Source organism: Eubalaena glacialis, chromosome 14, assembly GCF_028564815.1.
Source record: "Eubalaena glacialis isolate mEubGla1 chromosome 14, mEubGla1.1.hap2.+ XY, whole genome shotgun sequence".
Classification (NCBI taxonomy): domain Eukaryota; kingdom Metazoa; phylum Chordata; class Mammalia; order Artiodactyla; family Balaenidae; genus Eubalaena; species Eubalaena glacialis.
This window is the reverse complement of record NC_083729.1, coordinates 5,952,641-5,963,283: the sequence shown is the minus strand read 5'-3', so window position 1 is coordinate 5,963,283 and position 10,643 is coordinate 5,952,641.

The following is a 10,643-nucleotide window of genomic DNA, read 5'->3' as shown; positions in this document are numbered from 1 at the left end:
CCCCCCGACCCTTTTTTAAAAAGAAAAAAAAGAACAGAAATCAACAACAAATCCAAACCATCAACACTGTTTTGGGGGAGAAAGTGTTTCCCTAACAAATTGCTTTCAAAGTTCAAAAGTCAGAGTGATGTGGTCCACGCGTTATGGTGTGATTGACCACAGACCCCTGATCTGTAATTACCTCCGATAATAATGTCGTTAGCCATTCAGAAGAAAGGTTCTCCCTTTTAAGATGTGAGGCAGTAATTAAAGGCTGTGAATTTCACAGGTGAAATCTTGCAGAAAGTACAATTTTGAAGTCAAAGAATTTAGTGATCCACCTCTGGTTAATTAAACTTTCTTCTCAAAATAAAATCTTGTATTTGAAACAATGGAATCAGTGGCAATGATACTATTTATCTCTGAGCCCAAGTCTCATTTCTTTACACTCTCATTTGACTTGCTCAAGCTGATTTCTCTGAAATGGTTAAAAGAGCAGCAGAGAAGTTGAAGGGAAAATAAACCATTGGCCGCGTGGAGATGATATTTAGCCTGCACTGAGCATGGATGGTAATTATAGTACATACTTTCCTCTGGCAGGTAATATTTTAATGGAACAAATTTCCCTCGACGTGTTTCTGTGTCATCTCCTGAATTTTCTTTTTTAAAATAAAAATAGAACTGCTCAATATTTCATGATTCAATAAAAATCATGACCTCGTGAAAACCACTTATAAGCACTGTTCCACATCACTCTGGAGGGCATTTACATATCTGAGGCTACCTCCAAAAGCGTACATATACAACACGGATTTTTGCCACATTCACAGTCCACGTATGTGGTATTTCAAGGGAAGAGTCCCACTCCGCTCCATGAGTTCTCCTACGTATGGGCATTAGCTCATAAGAATTAATGTCCTCCTCCTCCAGGAAGCCTTCCCTGATCAGATCAGGTAGAGGCCATCTCTCACTTTCTGCCCCTGCTCTAGTCCTGTTTCAGCCTCTGTCCTGGGCAGTGGTTTTCACTTCTGCAGTGTAGAGTAGCCCTTTGGGAGTATGAACTCACTGGGGACCAGGCTATTTCTCTTCCATTTGGTTAAAATGAATGAGTGGATGATTTTCCTCCCATTTATTTCCTCTGAGCGCCCTAAGAGAACTTTCCTCTTCTCCGTATCCCCCAGGTAGTGGTGGGACACTAAGACTCCAGCCTGAGCACCTTTTCCCTTCATTCTGCAAACTTTCTGGGTGACCTCATGCTCCCTCGTGACTTTACCTCAAACCTTTGGTCCCCAAAGCACAAGCCTGTGTTCTCCTTAGGCCCTGATGCGGTTTGGGGCTAGGTGCTGAGCACACAGGCTCTAGATAAAGTAGGATACCCCTGTCACCTCAGGGACGGTACTTACACTCCTGGAGTCTTAGTTTTCTTACCACATGTGGGTGTGGGATACCAGTGAGATCAAATCTTTAATGCTGAGAAATCCCTCCTCATTCATCAGCCTCAGCTGGGCTCAGGCATCACGGCTCGAGGATCTCCCCGCCTGTACACCCCACCTCTACCACCCCAGCCTCACGCTGCCTGGGGCCACCCTGCTTCTGTGCCCGGCAGGGACTGGAGTTCTTTTCAATCAGAGCCACTGGAAAGTGAGTTTCTCCAGGGCAGGGGCTGAGTGTCACTTAGCTTTGTTTCCCTGGTGTCCAGAAGGCACCCAGGAAATCTTTACTGAATGAACAGATCTGGTTTCAGCAGCAGAGTCTGTGTTCCTTCCCCACCCGGTGCCCCTTATCCACAAGAATGAATTTCGGATACTGCAAATCTACCGCTTCACGGAGATCTGGTGACTCAGGGGAGAACTGTGGGCATGGGGGCTTTCCAGCAACCTAGTTACATGAAACCACACAGCAACCTTCCCACCCCATGGGGTGACCTATTTCTCAATTCCTGTAGTCTCAGCATCCCTTGCTGCAGAATTCTGATGAGTCCGGGCCATTTCATGGCTGGTACTTGATGAGAAAAGGGAATTGAGATGTAGGTGATTGATTTGGACCTTGAGAAGCTGATGGGACGTCATCCCGTTCTTTCTGACAGTGGGAACTCGTCTGAGGGAAGGGGGCTTCCTGTGACCCCTCCTGGGCCTCCCAGAAGTTCTGCTCCATCCCTGCAGAATGAGATGGGAAGGCTGCCCTGACACATGGTGCAAGGGATTGATTATCTGAGCTCTTGTAGCCTCTCTGGGTGAGTTTCCCAATTAGAATGAAAAATCTCTCACAATCCCATTTCCACCCAGATCCTCATTTTGCTTTTTAGAGCTGAAGTGAAAATTGAACTCTACGCGTCTTGCCTGATTGAGTTTGTCTATGAGGTAGTCGGGCTGGTGGCTGCAACTCCTCTGGGCAGATGGGCAGATGCTCCTTCCTCCCCGTGCCCGGCAGGACCGAGTGGGCAAGTAGAAACCGCTGCATCTCTGGTGGGTTGTGTTTTCTCAGCCCCCTCAGCAGCAAGGAGAAGTAGAGATGCTACAGTGGGAGATTCCTTTTCTCCTCTGCTTTTCTCTGGGCACTTACTCATCTTAGAGTCTCTCCTCTATAATCCCTCTCCTGACCATTCAGCCCTCCCTCCCTGGCACCCTGGATGCCCCCGTTGGGAAACTCCTCAGCCTGGATGTGGTTTTCTGCTCACGGCTCAGCCTCTCACTGTCCGGCAGCCTCTGGAGGGCAGGATGCGGGCTAAACGCAGGGGCCCAGTGCCCGTGACCACTCAGTACAGATTTGTAAGGAAGGAAAGAACCTTGCCTTGGTGCCCAGTGGACTAATCGATCTTCTGGAGACTTTTTAAAAATAAGGCAGAAGCCCTGGGCACCCCCCCACCCCCCGCCCCCCCCGCCCCCCCCACCCCGAAACCAATGGGATCAGAATCTCTAGGCATCAGCATTTAAAAAGCCCTCCACTTGGTTTTTCTGTGCAGGCCAGGAGGAGGACAGCTCCAGAGGGCAGAAACGGGGCTTTGGGCCTGGATCTGGGCTTCCCTCCTCACTAACTTTGGTTTCCTCGCTTAAAAACATGAGGTTGCTGGGTTCTAGATATTGCATATAAAGTACCTACGGGAGAATAGGCATTCAGTAACTTTTGATCTTGTGGCTGCAGATGATTGGTGTACATTGGGCTTCAGCCTATAGGATCTGGAGTTAGGCAAGGCCTGGTCTGAGTAAGTTACCAGATATTTGAATCAGGGCAGACTGCTTGACTTGTCTGAGTCTCCTCTGTGAAATGGGTTTCATAATATTCCGCACATCACAGAAGTGTAAGGAGTAAATGAGCTAGGCCATTCAAGTGATACAATTTGATAATCGGTACCTGTTAATGATTATTATTATTCACAGGGTGAATGCTGGCTGACGTTCATAGAAGACAAAGCCATTAGATATTGACAAATATGAGTTGTGGTTACTTGGACTCCTCTCTTTAAGGAAAAGCCACGTGCCTTGCTTTCTGACCTCCACAGATCAAAATATTGATTAGACTTTGTCCATTATGTAATGCTAGATTCGTGAACTTCCAATACATCTCTGGAGTGGAAATACATTTTCATTTGCTAATTTCTGTTAGCAAGGCAAAAAGCTTTCTTAAATAAACAATTATATTGTTAGGGGAGTGTAAGTTCTTAATTTTAAGTGCTTAATTGAAGCACTATTCAGAATCTTGTTAAGCTTGTCTTCCTTCTGACAATTATTCACTCTGCTGATAACACTGTCCTTCGGGCTGTTAACTTGGGCAACTCTCAGCCAGCCCTCAGTGTCAGCTGTTAGACATAGGTGACCCTGGTAGAGCTTTTGTTTGGGATTGAGCCTGTGAACCAGGAGCCAGAGTTTGAGATCTGCAGGCCCCTGTCCTTTTTTCCCCACCAAGGTTAATGGCGGTAAGGAAGCCACCATCCAAATGTGGACAATTTAGCTTTCCGTATGAGGATGAATGGATGAATAGACTCTGGCCATGAAAAACCAACTAAGTGCTTAAAAACTATGGGGAAAAATTATGAATGTCTAATTCCAGTGTCTGTTGGCTCAAGAGATGCCACCTGACTGATAGTATAAGCCTTCTCCCAGAGAGCGCCCAATCATTTCTGACATTCCCCACCCTGGTCCCCCGCAGACCAGGTCACATGGGGTCACCAGGCTCTTCCATTCAGGGCTACTGCCCATGAGTGAATGAGCGGGCATCTTACTGCTGTCACTGTCAGCCTGGAGAAGGCCACTGTCCAGGGCAGGGTGCTACCTCCAGGGGTGCCCCAAGCTTCCAGCTTGCAGGGGGCCAGCGGGTGCTGGGTTTCCTGCAGACACAGATGAGTGGATGGCCTCTTCCCAGGGATCCCTGCGTATGAGGCAGATCAGCTGCCCAGCATCTCCCTAGGGGTCCAGTGAATGGTTCTGCAGGCTCCCCTCCCCTTGGGGCAAAACCCTGGGCCAGTTGGGAAGATACCGTGTGGTCCCCTCGAGTTTCCTCCTGATAGATGACTGTAGGGAAGGGTGAAGCAGGCCAGGCCTTAGCTTCGCCAGCTGAAAATTCCCTGTTTCGTATATAAAATCCAAACCCAGCTCATTAAGCAACCGACAAAGATAGCATGACTTGGGAACGCCTTCCTAGAGAGCAATTTGGCGATATTGATCAAGAGTCTTAAAAATGTTCACAGCCTTTTACTCAGCATTTTAACTCCTGGGAATTTATTCTCAGGAACTGTTTTGTTATGTTCATAGAGAACTATGTTCCAGGATTTCATCTTCAAATGTATCTCCCTAGTATACGGGTAAAACTGGAAATGAACCACCTTAATGTCCAAAACAGAGGAAGAACTAAATAAATTCTGCTGTTTACATATATACACTAAAATATTTTCAACCCATTAAAATCACATTGAAGAGTAGTTAATGATATAAAAGATGTTTATCCTGTAATGTTAGGTTTAAACTATTGCATGTAAAATTGTAGGTATAGATTTTACAATCATGTAAAATCATATATATATATATATATGGCCTATATTTATATGTGTGTGTGTGTTGTGTGTCATAAAAAAAGACTAGAAAGCATGCACCAGGATACGGACAGTGGCTCTACCTGGGCAGTGAGACAATGACAGATAATTTTCGTTTTCATAATACTCTGTTTCCCCCTAATTTTCTAGAATGAGCATGTATGATCTAAAAAATGCTTTATAATGATTCCAACAACAGAAGGTAACAGAAGCTCAGTGAGAGCATCCTACAACCGAGAGTGCAGGCTGTGTTCCCCCAGGTCTCCTTTGTGGGGGACCTCCCAGGCTGGCTCCCCAACTCATGCCCCTCCCCAATCTCTGATGCGGCAGACTTTCCCAAGGAGACAGAGAGGCAGAGATAGACTTGTGTGAGCCTGAGCCCCTAGCCCGGGAGATCCATGGTCCCTCCCGTGTCCTGGGGGCAGTAGACAGCACTAGCTCTGGATTCGGCCAAGTCTGTGGTGGTTCCCAGCTCCACAACGTGCACGCATGGACCTCGGACAGGGATTCCTGCCTCTAAGAGCCTTACTTTCCTCATCTGTAAAATGGGGACAGCAATACCACCCGCAGGAATGTAATCAAGACGTAGGACAAGAGCTTAGTGTTGTCCCTGACATGTAGTAAAGTGCCCTGTAATTGGTGTGTGTGTGTGTGTGTGTTCCTGTGTGTCTGTTTGGGTGTATTTTCTCCTCTGATATGTGGCTCCAAGATAATTTTCACCATTCACTTCTTAAAGCTTTGGATTAATTTATGTAAGAACACTTATATAAGTGTTTTGTTGCCAGGTGGGGTAAGTGGGGTGTCTTTGTGCTGAGAAAGAGAAGGGGTCGTGGAAAGGGCACTCAGCCTCTGCAGGTGGACAGAACCATTGTCACCGTTCTCTCTTCACAGCACAAGTGGAGGAGGACTGCTGGTCGACCCTTCGGGTCCTTCGTGTCCACTCTCCTCACAGCCATGTGGCTGTGAGGACCATGGCCTCTCACGCTAGGCACACTTAGGTGAGTCAGTAAACAGTCGCCAGTACACTTGCGTCCCCTCCATGAGGGAATGATGCCACTGAGAGGAGGCTAATAGCATCATCATCACCATCCTCTTCCTCCTCCGCCTCCTCTTCCTCTTCGTCATGGCAACGTAAGGCACGGATGAAGATGACGTCCAGGTGTTACCTGGAAGCTCAGAGCCTGGTGCGGCCCACAGTCTCCCTTTGCTGCCGGTTCCCTCCTAGAAGCGCAGTGTGTGGGAGCTGCCGTCTGTGTACCTGGCCTTACCCCTTTCTGGAAAACTCTGCTGTGGCTGTGAAGGGAGCCGGCTGGTAGGGAGGGTACAATGGGCGTGACCGCATTGCCAGCGACTGAAGCCGTGACAGGGCTCTTAGGCCATCCTGGCTCCCGGCGTGCGTGCCATGGCACAATGATCCCACGCTTGCACCATGGCGTAATGCCAGCAAGAATCACAACGCACGAGGCCGAATACAAATTGCTTGAAAACACACAAGTGAGCTTGGTTCAGGTGGTGCCAAAGCATTCTCGATTTCAGCAGAGAGTTATTTTGTGCACTTTTTACTACTCTCATCCAATAAAGACGCAACTGTTCAGAGTGTCATTAAGTTGTAGTTTTAGGAGATGCTGTCAGAGAGCAGGCCACAAATTTAACCTGATTTGCCAAACTAATTTGAGTTGCTTTTTTCAAAGCCGCATCGAACCTTCAAGTCTGTGTGCTTTTTTTTTCTTGGTGAAATTGTTACTCCGAACATTTCGAATCAATTTGATAAAGTGATACTCACCTGAAGCCACTCAAAGTGTCACAGGACTCTAGGGTATATGCTGTCACTCCTTATTTCAAGGAGCTACTAGGAAAGGTGGCACAAAATAGGATGCTGATGGGAACACGTGTGGCACGGGCCGTGGGTATCTTTAGGGATCAGGAAACAGAGATGATGTCACCTGCCCTGTAATGAGCACCTACTCCATCCAGGGCCAAGTTCATGCCCTGCAACCTGTGGAGCGGCACAGAGCCCGTGCTTGGAAGGGTCCTGAACTTGGTTTAATCCTCTGTGTCACAGTTTTGAAATTCTTAGTAATTGTGAGCCTGACCCTCTGTATTTTCATTTGTACCAAAGCTGTTTCCTTTTCTTTCTGGACACACAGCTGGACTCTTCTTGCACCCTCCCTGCAGTCAGGTATGGTCAGGTGACTAAGTTTAACCAGAGGAACTCAAGTGCCATTTCATATCTGACCCATTGGAACATCCAGTGCACGATCCTTTTAAACACGCGTACACGTGCTCCTGGTTCAAGTGGTGCCAAAGAATTCTGGACCTCAGCCGAGGTCCCAGGGCTCTGTTACTGCTATGATCCAACAATAACACAGCTGCCCACGGGGTCCACAAGCAGCTTCCAGGAGAGGCTGTCAAGGAAAGTGGGCTAGGCTTTCCCCCTTTGCACCTGGGATGTGGCCCCCCGGGCAACGCTGGAAGCCTGTTTTGAAGACCGCGTAGCTGCCGTCAGCCTGGGTTGGGTCCCTGAGTCACTGCCTGGAGCCGAAGGCTGTGTGCCCTGCCTCCTTGGCTCAGCCACTTGCAGCTGCCCTGGACTGTCACCGGAGCAAGAAATAAACGTCTCTTGTGTCGAGAGACTCCAGATTCAGCTCTGTGGTTTCTGCAGCTCTGCCTGCTGGGATGCCTCATTTTCAGAGGAAGGAGGCTTTCTCAGAATCTCCCAGCAGACTCCCTCCCTCAGATTACCGGCCAGAATTTAGTCTCATGTGCGTCCCTACACGAATCCTTTTCGAAGGGAAAGGAATTGCCATGATCAGCTTGGATAAATGAGGACTTGTTCCTGAGGGCCAGGCAGGCCTAGGGCTCCAGAAGCCTATGGCTCTTGATACCTGGACATAACTGGGCTTGGAATAGTGGGGAATGAGGGGGAATTGCCACTGGGGAGGGAGCTGAACTGTTTGCCATAAGGGAGGAAAAGGAAAGCGGTAGGCTTTCTTCCCCAGATTTACTGAGATATGATTGACATATAACATTCTGCAAGTTTAAGGTCTACAGTGTGATTCTTTGGTACAAGTATGTACATACTGGGAGATGATTACCATGCTAAGGTTCGTTAACATGTCCATATCCATATCCATATGTGTGTATATTTGTGGAGAGCATTTAAGATTTACCCCCTTAGCAATTTTCGAGGACATAATACATGGTTTTCTGTTGTTGTTTAAACAACAAATATTGGTTTTAAGCTTCTGAGGACAGAGAGTGACCATATCTGTTTCTTTTGGAGCAATAAATTATCATCTGTAAGTTCTTATACATTGGGAGATGAAGAAAATTATACATGTTACATCGGTAAAGAGAAACCTCCACTGTGAAGTTTATATGGAAATGAGAATGATCCATGTAGGTCTTCAACAATAACCGCTAGTTTAAACCCTCAGTTTTTCCACCTCAAATAGACACAGTGACGTACAAAGAGAAAGAACACGCAGAGACCCGTGGGAATTGTGATTAAAGTGGGCTGTTAGGCAAAAGAGTGGTTCAAGCAGTGACTGAGTTCCTCTGGAGTCTACGTTTTTGGACAGACTACTTTCCCTTTTCATGTCTGGTTGTACACCAGTAGAGGATGTCAAAGGCTGCAAGTAACAGCATATCTGACTATCTGACTGCAGGGGTATAAAGAATAAGGGGTTTATTGTTTTCTAACAGAACAGGAAAACTGGAGGTAAGTGGTTGCTGGCACTGGTCCAGAAGATCGGTGTTATTGGTGACAACCTTCTGCAATTTTCTTGGAGTTCCCCTAACAGTTGCATTAGGGCTTTTACAGCCCCAGCTGTCATGACTGAGGCAGGATGAAGGTGGCAGGGCAAGGAGAGATATTTTGAGCCCTGCCGTGTCCCATTTGATCAAGAAAGCAAAGTTTTAAAGACTGCAGTCCTGAAGTAGTCTCTGGCTTTGGTCTCAAGCCCAGAATTGGATGATGCCCCTCTTGCTATGAGGGAGGTTGAAGAGTGAGGGGCAGAATTGTTAAGATGGCTTAGACCAATCATGACCATCATCTGGGGCTGGCTGATGGCTGCTGTGAACCAAAGAAGGATTCTTCTAGCAGGAAACAAGGGAGGAATGGATATTGATTGGATAACAAATAGTGTATGTCACAGTCTGCAAAGAAGTTTGGGGTAAAGAGAGTGGTTTATAAAAATAAGGCAAGTGGGAGGCCAGGAGGAGGGAGGTTCTGGGTCTGGAATACTTGATACAAATAAAGCCCAGATCAAAGTGGAAACCAGAGCAGAGCTTGCATCTGAGCTGATGCACGTGTCCAGAACGGAAACCACCATTCTTCTCGCTGTCAGAGTTTGTCCTACTCTTATCCAGTCCCTATAACTTTATTGGGTTGTTACTGAGTCTGTATCGTAGAGGCCAGTGAGCATGGTAGATTATCTGTCCAGTCAACTAGATGATCAATAAGAAGGGCTTGACCTTCATATTTGTGTTCTTTAGGCCCAAGCGTAGCATTTCACTTGCTCTCCCATGACCTCACCTTTGTGCTTCCTTCATTTCCTTTGCCTACCTGTGTCACAGGGACAGCCCTGTTCACTTACCACTGTCACCAGGCATGGGCCTCAAGAGAGCACTGCCCAAGAGAAGTGTAACGTGAGCCACGTGCATAACTTTAACCTGTCTCATAGCCGCATTTAAGAAAAGTAAAAAGAAACACATGAACATAAATTAAAACCTATATTTCAGTTAACCTAATGTATTAAAAATATCATTTCAATATGTAATGAGCAGAAAAATGATTAGTGAGCTATTTTTCACGCTTTTTCATACTAAGTCTTTGAAATCTGGTTTGTATGGTACACTTTACCCATCTCAATTCAGACTGGCCACATTTGCTGTGATCGATAGCAGCCACCATACTAGAAAGCACAGTCCTCGAGGACAGACACCCTGCTATTCATCTCGTCATCTTTAGTGCCTGCAGAAGAGTAGGCCCTGAGTAAGCACTGAAGAACAGGTAGGGTCACACTGTTGGGAATGGGTCTTCTCAAACATAGGTACTAGGGAGGTAGACCAGAAAGCCCGGGAGTGGTGTGGCTGGTAATCAAGAGCATGGCCTTGCATTCACACCCCCTGGGTGTGGCTTTACTAACAGCTGACCCAGATCAAGTCGCTTAGCCCTACGTCTCTGTTTCCTCATCTGTAAAGAGAGAGAGCAACACCTATCTTGCAAGATGTCAAGGAGATTAAATGGGAAGATATACAAAAAACGTGGAGTGTTTGGCACAGAGTAAGCACTTAAGAAGCCGTAGCTGTCGCTATTTGAAATTAGATATTCTGTGCATCACACGGAGAACTTGGGTTTTAGTCGCAACAGTAAGGTTTGGCCGGAGCAGTGCTGGTCCTCACAGAAGGTATGGGTTCTCCCTGCTTTGGGAATTAGCCTGGGGAGATCTCAAAGTCATTCATGGTGTTTCTCTTTTTGGCTGAAGCTGGGTAAAGTCACGTGCCAGCTGTAGGGCTTGGCAAGCAAGGGCAAATGCTAAGTGAGGGTGGCCCTTGCTCTGGGAGTTGCTAACTGTTCACCATCCGTCCACAGCCTGAGGGTTCTGATTCCCATGGGAACTTGACGGCAGCCTTC